The 15,398-nt window shown below is 35.2% G+C and overlaps 1 protein-coding gene across 1 annotated transcript in view; it reads right to left on the bottom strand.

Annotated features, from left to right (window-relative positions):
• LOC136030018 (uncharacterized) overlaps window positions 1-13,532 on the bottom strand; it is an 88,274-nt gene extending 74,742 nt beyond the window's left edge. The window contains exon 1 of the mRNA XM_065708633.1: window positions 13,447-13,532. The gene's annotated coding sequence lies outside the window, so the exon portion shown is untranslated. The remainder of the gene's footprint in view (window positions 1-13,446) is intronic.
• Window positions 13,533-15,398: the final 1,866 nt, after the last annotated feature.

Raw genomic sequence — 15,398 nt, 5'->3', positions numbered from 1 at the left:
TGTGAACTCTACTCGTCCCAATTGGTGAGATGAATTTGACATCTATTACACTTACCATCTTCCAAATGATATAACATATTGTCTGTTTAAACTTTTAAGAGAATAAGTGTCTCCAATATACACTCTAACCTTTCCCTTCATTTGCCATCGGACCCTGATCACAATGTAATAAAATTCCAAAATGAGTTTACCCTATGTTTCTAAAATGGCAATTTCAGTGGCAATGTTCTATTTTTCTATGCAAAACTATTGTAAACGAGTCTTTGGTGGTGAACAATGTAGAGTTTGGATAGGCAATGATTCGAGAAGATTCATTTGTGTTTGTTGCAATATCACAACGACTCCTATAGTAAACACCTTCGCACATCTCACCGAAGCTGAATTAAAAATAAGTTTAAACTTTTCTTTTTCAACCTTCGTTTTGCCTTGAGAACGATTACAAAAATCTCAATAAACCTTTTTATTTTGGGATTTTTATCGAATTGAAGGGCTTTATGAATCTTGGTGACCTAGAAACCTTTGGTTAGCTTCCATCTTAAAAGAAAATGGTAAATGGCAATATTCTCTTTCAGCGAAAGGTCAGTAATAAATTTTTGTGTTGAAGGTGTTCTCTGGAAATTTTCCGGAAAAGTGGTGATATCGGTAAAACTGGGATCACAAAGATAGTTAAGTCTTTTGGAATTTCCATGCCACAAAGAGCAGTCAGACATTGCCGACGAATAAGGGGAGTTCATATCTAGATAATCTGTGCCCAACTTTTTTTCGGTGCGTTGGGCAGTCGATTAAGTTGGCAGGATACAATCTCTGTGGAAAACATACCCCACCCACATGGATCTCTCTACGAATAAGTTCTGATCCATGCTTGTAATTCGACCTATTTTCTCTTTGCTGATTTTAAGAATTAAAGCCCTCACCAGATAGCGACTTAAAAAATAATACCCATAATCCAATTCAAATTCCTCATGGATTTTATCCGTGTTCTAACACACAATATCCAACAACGTCAATACATCACTTGCCAGGTTTATTTTTCAATTTATCCTCCTAGTTTTTAAACATTCCCCTGGCCCAAACTTTCTTATCAAATTCATAGTCTGCAGTGGCAAACTGACAATCGTAACGTAAATTTTAAAACAATTCGATGGGTGACAGTTTTTCCCTACGAAGACTCGATAAAGAGTTGTAGTGCTCGTAAGGGTATAATACCTGTCACATCAATAAATAATCCATCTAATCATCTGGAAAGTGGTGGTTAATGAAGGGAGAATTCTTAGAATCGTAGTAATTGTGTACTTTCATTAGTTGATTCAGGGATTCGGGGAAAAACTATAAGGATCTAAAAAGTAAAGTTTAGAAGCATGTATTACCTTTATGTATTGTGTTTTATTTCAAATATAAGACTAGTGGCTTCCTGGAGCATTTGGGCATGATATTATAAAAAAAAAATCTACCCATGCGCTATCTACAAGTTCACCTTTCTGCAAACGTGCCAACACTCGTAATATGATTCTCAAATGATATTTGGAATTTTGTTTGTAAACCGTTAGTACCACTATTTCATGTTTAAATTAGAAGATGTGTGGACCAGTCTAACGACAGTTACTACCCCTGATAGAATTGGGATGGTTAATTGATTATCCTCATGGACTGGTATCTCCCCTCTACCCTCAACAAACTTCCCTTACATAACAAACAAATTTTTTGATGCTTAATAGCCAACTTATTCTCTAATGATGGACTCATTAGCTAGGCTGTATTGTGCGAAAGTGAAATTGACTTATTAGAAATTCTAATACATGGAATTGTCGCTGCATCTATACAATCTTTTCCACCCTTTTCCAGTGAACTTCTGTTTATATTCAAAAGACAAAGCAATTGCTACATGTTCTTTAACATGATTTGAATGCGATAGACTGAACACATCCATGAGTTTTTTTCGACATCTAACACCACCTTTTCACTTTTTAGCAGTGACTTCTTAAGTCTCCTGAGTTGCCAGAGTGCATTGTCACCCAAAAGTGTTTCCACAGACTGATACCCATGAACCATACAGCGTGCCAAGTGATGTTTTAATTTAAATTCGGCGTGGATTCTAAAGACACACATTGGGCAATAGTAGCAGGAAAATCCCTTATTATATTTTACCCCAAAATAAATCCCGGCTAATTTCTGCCAATTGAAAAAATATTTTGATTGAACCGGGTTTAGTAGCAAGCTCGTAAAGAAGCTGTTCCCAGTGCTTTACTGATTGAATCGACGGTACCCTAACTGTATATATTACTCTTTAATTATATTTGCTTCCGTTCTCCTTAAATTTTATATCATTCTTTAACACTACAACGATACTCTTTAACTTCATACTCTTTTATTATATTTGCTTCCCTTCTCCTTAAATTTTATATCATTCTTTAACACTATAACAATACTCTTTAAAAGCTCATTGGCCGGTACAAAAACTTCCATTTCTTCAAGTCTGAATGAATAGTGACTATTTAAACAGCTCAAATGTCCCTTAGGAAGCTCTGCCCCTCCTTAAGCCCAATAGCTCCAAAATCCTCCAAATATTTCTTGCTGACACTATTCATTACTAAGGGTTTATGGGCAGTGAGAAGAACCGAATTCCATAATGACCAAAGACAATCCAAAGTAAAATTTAAAGATAAAATTGAGAAATAAGAAGTAAAAAAAAAGTTATATATTGTATAAGAGCTTCTAGCGATACAGTAGCTGGAAACAAATATATTTAAGTTAATAAGGATGTTATTGAAAAACTTGAAACTACATCAAATGGTGCTGAACTTCATATTATAACTATTAGTGAACGAATAGAATTTTACTGAGAAGGTTGGTAATCCGGAAGAAGCTGATGAAGGATTTAATTATATAGGTACGTCTGAAGCAAAATTTGAAAAACCAAAACCAGCACCGAAAAATATAGAGATCGGGCCAACAGTAACCAAAACACTAAGAAAACAAAGTTGTAATTTTGCACAGGCACTACTTTTAATTTACAGTCATTTTGTTTAAACAAACTAAGAACAATTAGCCATGATTTAACTGACAATGGTTGAAAATAATTCCTCGTTTGAACAGCAAGAAGAAATTTTTTTTTAAAAAACCAGACCGTCAAATTTGACAATATATATCCAAAAATCTAAGCCAAGGTGCTTGAAAAAATGTTTAAGGGGATGAATTAATGAAAATAAAGTGCAAATAAATGTTCTTGGAAAATAAGCGAAAGTAAGGATCACAAAGGCTGATACAAATATCATGGAAAAAAAGACAACGAGAATCACCTTGAATTGCAAAAGAATGTTTATTTATAGATATTTTTTGGTATTTATGAAGTCTTAAGAAATTATATAAGATGAGCCATTAATCCAAACTGCCAAAGCAAAAGGCATGGATTAGATATTGGAAGAAATGATGAGAGAATGAGAACAGCAACGTCTACGGTTGGAGGTTAATGGACAGTTGCTGAAAAGAATGATAGAGTTCAAAATCGTATAAATTCCAAGGAGAATACAAATCTTGAGAATATGATTGAATTTGACACTCTGAAGGCTTGAAAGGAAGATTGAATCGAATTGACACCGAAACTTCTAAATTTAATTAAGATTTCTGAATTGACAGACATAAGAGTAAAGAATAACAGGATGACTATCCCACTTTCGTTTAGAACAATAACAGTGAAAACGATCATATTAGTGACACCAGAGCTATGAATATATTTCAAGAGTAAAAACCACTTCTCGTCCTTGATGTGTTCGTATTGCATTTAGTATCGATGACATGGGCAAAATAACACAAGATGAAAAACAGTTTTGCAGAGAACTACGATTTAATTTAGCGTCTCTGAAGGATAGTAGTTATGACAAGTGTAAAATTACATTAAATGTCAAAAGACTTTGAACAGTTTAAGAAAAAGACATTTAATAAGAAGCAAAAGCAAATCACAATGAATTCTGACAAAAATATGATTTGAAACTAAAGAGTAACAGGATAATTATACGACGAGAGATATTTCTAAGAATTGCGATTGAATAAGGGACATTTTGCGCGGTAAGGATGAATGGAATTCAAAATCAAATTTCTTAATTCATCGGAAATTGCTGATCTCCTACCCTATTACTTGAAACTCAAGAATAAAGCGATGATTTAACATTTTTATATATTTCAAAGAGAATATGTATTGGAATATATGATTTTGAATTAATTATAACAGATAAAATTAAAAGGTATGGGAAAAAATCTGAGGTAATGACATGCCAAACTATAAAGCAAGCAACGCTTGCTGCCAGATGACATCTGAGAACCAGTATCACCAAAAAGTCATCAGATCTTCAATGATATGTGCGGTTAGAAGGGAAGCAACAGTGATAATCACAATGAGTTCCAAAAAAATATCAAATCCTTGAAAATGCATGGTTCTTTGACGCAATAACAGAAAGGAATTATTGTTCATGGTTCTTTGACGCAATATACTCATGCTTATCACCTGTCTAGGGGAGGAGCCTGGAATCGAAATTAACTACATAGTTTTTTTCTTAACACTGGTATATTGATATTTCTGAAAACAAAAATATTTTTCAAATAAACTTAATCATCAAATGTATACTCTACTAACACGCTTATCTTTTGACAAGATTGGTTGAGGCAAAAGTTTGGGTGAGAATGGGCACAAGAACTTTTTCTAATTAAAAAAAAAACAACTAAAAAAACATATTAATAACTGAAATATTGAAACAAATCATCCAAGGTAGCATCCAAGGGGTTGGTGTTGTTAGGGAATTCCCCCCCCCCCCCAGAAATATGTGTCAGACTCGTTAAAACAGAACAAAGTAGAGTTCAGCAAAAAATTTTATACTTTATTTAGGTTTTTGATCCCCCTAAAAAAGTGTAAAATACTCCCCAAAAAAAATCCTGGATACAGCCCTGAAATCATCATATACTTCATAATGAAATATACTTAACTGTTGGGAAGATAATAAAACTCAAAGATTTTTTGGGAAGTGTCTACTCTGGGATATGATGCCGGTTTTTACTGACGCGCAAAATAAGACCATACAAATACTACTAAAAGGACATAGACTGCACAGACAGGTTGCCTACAGTAAAATGAGCCATCTCATCTCCTGAATACACACTAACATTAACAATCCCTTTAAAACCTTATGTGCATTAAAATGATTTAACCCAAGAAAGCATGTACCGTAGGTTGACGCTCTGGCTCATGTTTTGCAGCAGTCTTTAATTGTGCCGGTCTCACTTAATTTAACAAAAGGATACCGTTTAAAATATAATTATTGACGTTCCTAAGCTAGTCTAATGTGTGTGTAATTCTATTGAAATTTGATATAGGAGCCTCAATTGGACTATTTTCACCTGAGTTAATTGTGGTGCCATATTTTTTTGCAAGACTCGCAGCAATTAATTTGGTCGAAAGAACACCAGATGATAGACTACTGCCCCGTGACCTCTTGTCTAACCGTAAGAAGCAGACACGATGCCACAAGTGTGTTGACAAACGAGGCAGCGGATGATCCAAGTTATCGTGCCATTAAAAACAACCATTCAATTTCTAAAAACCGAACCCCGTTAACTTATCCTTGTTGAGATTGACTGCTCAATAAATGCCAAAATTCCATCTTAAATTCCTTTCAATCAGGCTTCAATATGTTCGGCAAGTAGTGATCAGCCCTCCCCCGCCCCCTTATTAAGTTCAGTGACTTTTAATTTAAAATATATAATGTCAAATTTTTTCGTTAAAAACTGCCAGTCATTATGTAATAAATAGAAGAATTGGAAGGTATAGTCTGTCAAAACAGTATCACAGTTATCACAGTTACAGAAATGTGGAATCTTGATAGGTGGTCAGGTCATATGGCAGGCTATGAAAATTTCCTGAGCACACGCGCTGATCAAGGTGAGCAAAGACCAGGTGGAGGTGTTGCCTTGTACATACAGAAAGACATCCCCTGCAAATTATTACCTGGATTATTTGATCCAGCTCATGAAGTAATTTGGGCTATTTGCAAACCAAAATCTCTTCCCCGTCATTTTTCTTGTATTATAGTCACTTCAGTAAACCAACCAAAAAGAGCCAAAAGCTGGGGTGACTTGGTTTTTCACCTCCAAGTGAGTATTGATCACCTAAGAAGCATACACAGTAGCCCAGCTTTTATTATAGGATGGCTTTTATTGACAAAGAGCTGTTCATCATATTGTTTTTCTTTAAAACAAGTAGTGCACATACCCATCCACTCTTTGGGAGCATATTGGACCTTATACTAACAAACTGTGATGATTTTTACTCCCCTCTCTTTGCTCTTGGTCCTGTTAGCATGTCAGGCCACAATGCAATTCTGTGGAAAGCAGGAGAGTCCTTACCAATGCCCAAACTATCCCGTGTTACTATGCGTCCTTGTACAGATTCGGCCATTCGTGAAAACAGTCGCTGGATCAGCAAGTATGACTTCCCCAAAGTGTGCAGTAACAAGCCCTTAGATACTAAGGTATCCGCTTTCGACGCCACTTTATACTGTAAATAAATAGAGATCTTTACAACAAAACTATTTGTTGCTAGTGAATACAACAAACCATGGATTTCTCCAGCTATTGATTCACGAATAAAAGAGAGGTCTCGCCTCTACTCCTCTGGTGATATTATCAACAGTAAGTAATTGCGACAACAAACCAGTTCCTTACTTCAGACCTCAAAAAGTGGCACAACACTGTGAAAAAAATGGCCGGCTAAGCTTTTGACAGTAGTGTAAGGATCAGTAATGATGATAGATCTTTAATCAGTGCAAAAGAAGTGAGCGATTTGTTCACCAGGATCTGCACTACCTATATACCCATTACGGCTGATGAAAGTCCACCATACTTGAAAAATGTGGGCCTGAGAACGATATAATTTTCAGTGAACTCGAAGTTTACACGGATTTACAGAAGACTAAACCAAATACATTTTCATACCCAGGCGAACTACCTGTTAAATAGCTACGTGAATATGCAGATTCATAGTATTACCACTATCCATCATCATAAAAAAGAGTTTTGCACGTGGTTATATCCTGTCACAGTGGAAACACGCATGTATTGGAGTTATCCCTAAAAAGCACCCCCTAGTGCATGTGAAAATATCCACCTGATCTCATTTACACCTTTTTTTTGCAAAAGTAACGGAGGCTTTCATACTCAAGTTTCTTCTGAAACAAATTCAGTGGCGTATTGATAAATTCCAGCATGGTGGGCTCCCTAAGTGTAGCACTGCAATCCACTTAGTATTGATGTTGGACTGCGTCCTCCAATAGTTCGAAAAAGGTAGCTGTTTTATCACCATTTTTGCAGTAGATTTCAGAAAGGTCTTTGACCTAACCCACCACCTGACTGCAGGTATAGATCTCCAGGAAATGGGTACCAAGCGACGAACCCTTGGCTTCGTTCTTAACTTCTTAACTGGCTGAAAGCAAAAAGTCTTTGCACTCCACAAAAGCAATTCTGATTCATCATGGTCAGATACTTCTGGCGGAGCGCCAAAAGGTACGAAATCAGCTGTAATAATTTTTCTGGCTGTAATTAACTCCCTGCTTAGTTATCACGATTACTTTTACAAGTTTGTAGATGATTTGTCCCTAAAAATCACCTACTTAGTCGAAAACACCAGCACAAAAAGTCAGTTTTTAGACCAGTTATTTGATCGGCTGAAGACCGAATTCTCAAGTCAGTACTTTACCATCAATATAGCCAAGTCGAATGCTAATTCGTTTCAACCTTCTGAAGCGGAATATAGATATGCTTCTAGTCCCTTTCCCGATTGTATGCGAAATTCAAATCTGAGGAGTAACTTTCACAGGTGTAATTTCATTGCCCTTATTAATTCACAAGGCTAAAGCAAGCCTTTAGACACTTACAAAAATGAGGCGTCTTATGTGTGATACTGAAAGTCTTATTATTTTCGCCTGTTGCTCGAGTACGCGTGCCTGGTGTGGGTTTCATCTGCTATCCGCACGGCTTACCTGTTACGCAGCATAGAGCCCGTCCAGAGAATGGCAACAAGGATTATGTTCCAAAATCGTAACATACCCTATGACCAAGCCCTGACGAAACTGAATTTATCTCCGCTTAAACTCTGGTTTGAACACCAGATTCTGCAATTGGAATAATCTGTCCATGCCAATACGAGCAGCCGATCACCACTACCCAAACCAGCCCTTCCCAATAGTCTTCTATCCCCTAAAATACGAACTAATCGCTACGGCAACTCATTTGTGCCTTTCTATGCATCGATTTTCAATGCTGAGCCTTAGTGTATGATTTTTGTTTAAATGTAAGATTTTGTAAAAAAAACTGATTTAAGCCATGCTACGATAGTTTTTTAATATACCGATATCTCTCTCTCTTTCTCTCTCTATCTCTCTCTCTCTCTCTTTTTCTCTCTCTCTCTCTCTCTCTCTCTCTCACTCTCTCTCTCTCTTCCTCTCTCTCTATAGTTATTGAAATTTGAGTTCTCGTTTGAAGTTTAAATGCTGCTAATTACCTTTACAAGAAAATACCTTTTTTAAATCTATTGTTATAATTTGCAAAACTGTGTGATGCACAAACATTATTTTAGCCAATCAATTGCAGCATCAACCAGCAAAATTTAGCATAGCGGGATTCATTCCGAACAAAATTAAACAAGCAAAATAAACTAAAATACAATATTGAAACCGGCGAAACTTAATCTATTCAGAGAGCCACCGCACGAAAAAAGGTTTTGGCTTATCAGCAGGCAACAGAAAGCTTGAAAATACGGGCTGCTGTAATCAATCATGCTGAATACGAAGATCATCGTTATATTGTCGACAAATGGATGTTACATTCCCAATTCTTTAAATTCCCCAAAATTCGATCTCAACTGACGAAAAATCCCTTGAAATTAACATTAAATTCCAAACTACTTCCAAGCTGTTTAATGATAAGTCAAATTATAAGTCAATTGTAATTCTTTTCAATTGTAATTCTTAAAAATTGGCAACTAATAAATCATAATCGAGATTGTTTTAGGAAGAACTTTGATCTATCTTGAAAATTTGTATTTATAAGGTGTATTTTTGTTATTTGACTAGGTAGGAAAATAATCTTTCTTTAAAATTGCTCATGTAAAAACTATGCATTCCATTTTGTTTTTGAACTATTAAAAAAGACCTGGATTGACCTAATTTTATTCTCTGGTAACCGTAGGTAACCGTAGCTGGATAGGAAACTTATGAAAAGTGGACATTTCAGAAATGCAATTTGCAAGAAATTCCAAAAATAGAATAAAAATTCTTCCCTGTCATCTTCAAATTTCAGTCTGCTTGTTAGGTGTGTTAAGATTTACCTAAGGCTAAACATCTAGGTGACAGAAAAATTCCGAGATGTCATCAGAGTTTACCATTTGATTTACCATTTCAGTCTTTTTTGCTATCTTTCTTCTTTGTGAAGTGTTGCCAAAGCAGTTTATTAATGAATTCCTGGTAGAGCGTTGACGAGGCATCTTAGAAATTTTCCAAATGACTCAGCAGAATCTCAACCATATTTTGTAAAAAAAATTGTTAGCTGCAAATGACGAAAAAGCTAATATTCCTATTGCTATGATAGGGTACAACCCTGTGGTTCTCAAATCTCCATCTAACCCAGCAATAGTGAAGAACCCATTAAGAGCTTCAAGAAAATATTTGATAAGTAAAAACTGAGTTTCCACCATTGTCACATGTTACCAGGCTGTATATGAAACGGTACAAGCTGAGTTTTCACAAAAAACCGGCAGTATATTCTGACATTTTACTCAAAATAGATGGCCTTAATATTTTAATAAACTTTAAGGGTATGACTGGCTGTATAATGGAGTGCTCTGGCTTACAAAAGCTGGTGTATGAGGCTAGAATTCCACTTGAAGGAACCACAAAGAAAGTGATGAATGTAGAACCATAGTGCAAGGCCCGTACTATTTTGTGCTGAGAAGTTTTTGAAAATTTCCGCATAAAGTAAAATGATTTATTGTGCATTACTATTTTCGATGAAATCGAAGGCTTGCTACGGAAATTGGAAATCTAAAAAAAGAAGATACTCTATATGATGAAAACATCCAGAGTCTTAAGTGAAAACTTGCCAAATCATCCCCCTGGTATGAAATGTTTGAAACTTCTTATAAATGCTAAAAATCTGACAAATATTAGAAAGTATTAATAAGATATATGCTTAGGGTATATCCCGCATTCTGCGATGGACTGTTCAAAGCAAAGAGGTGAACCGCAAAACTCAATTCCATAACCCCTGATCAAGCAATAAAATCTATTTTTACTTTGGATCCAAAAACAAAGAATGGATTGATGGGGATTACCATGAAGGGAATTGAACTTGAACTTTAACTGGATGTTTGTGAAGTGGTCCTTAGCTCTTATATTTGGCGACTGGGTCTCATCTAAATTCAGCGAGATGCAAAATAATGTAGCTCAAACTGAGTTTGATTTCATTCATCATGACTATCGCCCTCCTTGTAACAGCACAAAGAATTTGTTAATGCGAAGTGTGTTCTGAAAGCTAGGCTCAAAATTTTCTAATGCAACGATGAAGATTTGCTCAATATCTTACTCTTGACATAGCTGGTAATGAGATTACTTACACTCTTCTAAATATGCAAGCTATTGGAGCCAGATTACATGAGATACGAAGATGAAGCCGTTCATGGTAAAGTGAAGGTCATGATTAAAAACTGGTGAAACGAAAAGGAAAACCCAGACAATTAGTGATTTGAGTAGGTTTATCAATTCTGAACTTCAAACTATCAAAGGGTAATGGTGAGTGTTGATGCTACTACCAAAGAAGGGTCTTACCACCTGATGAATTTTGTTTCATAAGAATTTTTGTTTCATGAAATTGCAAGTTTCAAGATCATCAACATTGTGGGGTATTCATAATCAGTTGTATCTATTAAAACAGGCTATACGATCATTGTAGAAAGTTTTGCAAAATATTTTTTTTTTTAAGAGAAATAAAACTAAATTTTTCAAATTTAGAAACTTAGCACCACTTGGTCGAATATATAACGCTTTTATTCTTAATCAGCACTATCGATTACCCCGTATTCCATAGTCAATCCTTCTGCTGACTACTAATCATCTACTAGTCGTATTTTTGGATCGTGGCTCCCTGACTAATCCATGATAATTTTTACCTAGATAAAACCAATCTATCCAACTTAAGAAAATAAACAGCAAAACCTAAAAACATGACCAACTTAAACTTTATATCTCAAAATTAAAAAGAGACAAAAAATTGACAAAATAAAATTTTACCCTTTCCAAGTCTGAATCAAATGCTCAGTTACACATATTTTTTTCAAAATAGTATGCGTTTAATCAAAAGAGATTATAGTTAATTGATTTTGAAATGAAAAGCAACCATTTGATACAGCCAAGTTTTCACCAGGTCCATTGGGAATACAAAAAGTGTTTAGCCTCCTTGCCTGCCAAGAAATAAACAAAAATACATTTTGTCATTGTCCTTTATTAATTCATCATTTTTGCTGGTACGCTCGATAATGAAAAATTTCATTGGCTTCTATGGCAGTGCTCCAAATCATGGTTGTTCAGACTCATTGATACCGAAAAATTAACGATAATTTATGCCAATATTCACAAATATACCAGCCCCTATATTGTTATGCCTATAAAAAGTTGCTTTTAATACATTTTCCAGTACGATGGAAATAGTATATTTGTTTTCAAGTTAATAAAGGAGAATTAACTGAGTTGTTGGTTTTTTTGGTAGTTCTGGGAGAGGGAGGAGGGTTTGTGGACCCCTGGTCCTAAGAAAAAGTTTTAGGTATTCAAGATTTCTAAAATAATGAGTTCTTTTCAGCTTAATAAAACTCTACTGTTTCAAAAAAGGAATAGTTAAGAATGCTGGAGGGCTTTTCAATGCTGCTAGGAGGGGGACTACCCTGGTAGTCAAAAATAAAACAGGTTTTTTCACCATTGCTAAGTTAAAGCATTCTTTTTCTGGCTAAAACCGTACCACTGATAGTTTTGAGATGGGGAGGGGGTTTGAGGGACCTAGTTCTAAAAATAAAACAGATTTTATAACATTGCTAAAATAATATATTCCTTTTAAATTAAAAAAACCTTATCGTTTCAAAGGGAAAATAACAGAATTGTTGGGGTTTTGTTCGATGTTGTTGGGAGGGGGAGTGGAAATGAGGCCCTTTATCCTTAAACGTAAAAGGTTTTTCAACAACGCTAAAATATCTTATAGTTTTTTTTTAAGCATAATAAAACTCTAACATTTCAAAAGGAAAATAGCTGAGATGTTAAGGATCTTATTCGTTAGTTCTTGGAGGGGGAGGAGATTCTAAGGCCCTGGTACTTAAAAATGAAAGAGCTTTCCAATATTGCTAAAGTATTTCATTTTTTTAGATAAAAACCAAACCGTTTCAATGGGAAAATAGCTGAGTTGTCGGAGGCCTTGTTAGATGCTGCTAGGGAGGGGAAAGAGGACCATGGCCTTCAAAAATAAAAAAAAGTTTTCGTTACTGTTTAAACAATTCCTTCTTGTTCAGCTTAATAAAGAAAAAGTAGGTGGGACAGTTAGGGATATTTTTCGATTGTTCTGAAAGGAGAAAGAGGAGGATTTAAGGCCCAAAACCCTTTATTTCTTCGCTTATAAAAACATATTTCTTATATGTTTTTCAGCACGGTGATAATGATATAATCCTTCTCAAGTTAACAAATTAAAAATGGCCGGGAATATTTTTGACCTTGTTTGATACTGCTTGGAGAGGGAGTGGGCTTGAGACCTTGGCCAAAAAAAAGCAGGTTTTTCATCACTGTTAAAATAATGCATTATTTTTCACCTTAATAAAACCGTGCCATTTCCAAACTGAAACTATATTTTTTATATTATTTAGTAATCAATCAACTCCAGACACTATTATATGGTGATCTTTACTTTAAAGATCAACGAAAGCACTTAACTACGCCCCATTGTATAGCATTGATCTGGATGGTCGAATATCTAATATTTCATTATAACTTTTGTCACACCAGCATCTTCCAATTATTCTGGTAGCACCTTCTTTCTTATATATGTTTTGGTACTTTTTATCATTATCATAACATTCCTTAAACTTTCCTTTGGCCTCCTCAGTTATTGCTTCTATATAATCTTCTTCATTGTGATAGCGCTCTTTGATGTTTTGTTTTGGTATTTCAAATTTTTTTCTTAATATAAATGATCTGTTGAATACCTTTGCTTTTCTCTTTCAATTTTTTATTTCTCGATACACCTGGTCTGTTAAATACCTTTGCTTTCTTCTTTCTATTTTTACTTCTCGATGCGCCTGGTCTTTTAAGTACTTTTGCTTTTCTCTTTTCAGAATGATATCCCTATTTTTTGTGTAATGCTGTTTTTTTTACTTACGTTTAGCTCCGTTAGAAGATACCATGTTACTAATTAAACTAGGTATTCTACCCCATCCCTTTTATTATAATTAAATAATCATTCATTATGAGTACCCAGACTGACACTACACATAAAATTCTTTATAATAATATTTTTTATGTATGTCTCAACCTGTTCTTATTAGGTTGTTAGCTACTGTTGTAAACGCGAATACTAGGTTTTTAGCTAAAGTGGCTATCTGGATTACGAGCCGAAATAAGTCAATGGCTTTTTCTGATTTTGAATAGTAAGACACAATTCTCAGTATGGCACCATACCCAAAAATAAGCTTCTGCACAATAAAAGAGTAGTAGTGGCTTCTTCATTAATTTTGCAGACTTGAATACTTTATCAACAAGCAAACTCTCATAAGATAAAACTGCAGATATTATTGCTTTCTGTCAGGTAGCCTAAATTGAAAATGATAAAAAAAAACAAAAAAACATAAGTTCATGATAAAAATATACAGCAATGAACCCAACTGGCCAGTCAAATAAAATTACAACAAACAAACTGAAACATTAGCAACACACATGGCATTACATTTTCATTTTTTTATGATTTCAACGAACACTGGTACAAAGCTCTTTCTGTAACGCTCAGTTCTTGCATGAATAGGATTTAAAACGGAAATTTTTTTGTGCTTTTGATCGAGGCAAACAATCCTCTAGAAGGCAATAAGGGGCTGATTGAATACATTTAAAGAATGGGTTACAATACAGATTATTCCCAAAGTTAGTGCAAAGAGTGACACATTGGACTGCCAAGGTAGGAGGGCAAGTCAAATAAAAATGTTCGTAAACTGGTTAGGGCTGGTTGACAGGCTAATATCATTTCACCGTAAAAAACCTATTATTTAAAAAAAAAATGGCCACTGAATTTTGACAAATATTGAGATACCAAACCCTGAGCAGCCCGGACATGATTTTTGACTACAAAAGATGCTTTTTGAATTGGATCTTGGAATGTTCGAACGATAAGCCCAGATACTCAGCCAGGCTGGATAAATAATGTGATGAAAACTCTTGACAAGTATCGAGTCCATATGGCTGCACTATCTGAGACATGAATTCCACAGTTTGGGACCCTGAGTGTGAGAATGATCATGTGCTATATTCTGGGAAAGAACGTATTAAAGCAGCTGGAGTGGCACTGGCTTTCGGAAGTGCAGCACATAAATACTTTCTTGATTGGGAACCAATTAACGATCGTGTCCTGAGAGCTCGTTTTGCGAATACTCACGTAAAAATGACGTTTATATCAGTTTTTGCTCCAACAAATGAATCAAGTGACTCTGATAAAGACACTTTCTATCAGTAACTTAGTGGTATTACAAACAAACTTCATGGCCATGACATATTAGTTGTTTGTGGTGATTCTAATTCAAAATGGAGCTACTACCAGGATTATGTGCCAGCAACCCTGGTGATTGGTTCTCAAGGACTGGGTGAAATCAGTGAAAACGCCATGAGACTAACTGATTATTGTGTCACTAATGACATGATTGTAAGAGGTATATGGTATCCCCGTAAGACTATCCACAAATACACTTTAAAATAACCTAATGGTACCACTCGAAACCAGATCAACCATATACTAATCAGCAAGCGATGAAGAAGGTTCTTTGAAGACATCAGAACTTACCACGGAGCCAATTGCTTCTCTGACCATTAACTAGTTATATTCACATGCAAAATTAAGTTGAAAGTGGCAAAGAAAGTGAAAGTTAAAGTTGAGAAATTTTATATCCAGAAGTTTTGTAATATAGTCTGGCACTTGAAAATTGGTTTGCAGATTTGAGCCTCGATGACTCCAACGAAAAAAGTTCAGAATGTATTTGGAAATCAATATCAGAGTGCCTAAGAGAAGCTGCAGTGGAAGTTCTTGGATATACTCTGAGAGTGAATTAGTGAAGAAACTTGGCAGGTGAT

The sequence above is a fragment of the Artemia franciscana genome, chromosome 8, assembly GCF_032884065.1.
Source record: "Artemia franciscana chromosome 8, ASM3288406v1, whole genome shotgun sequence".
Lineage (NCBI taxonomy): Eukaryota > Metazoa > Arthropoda > Branchiopoda > Anostraca > Artemiidae > Artemia > Artemia franciscana.
This window is presented reverse-complemented; position numbering and strand designations above follow the sequence as displayed.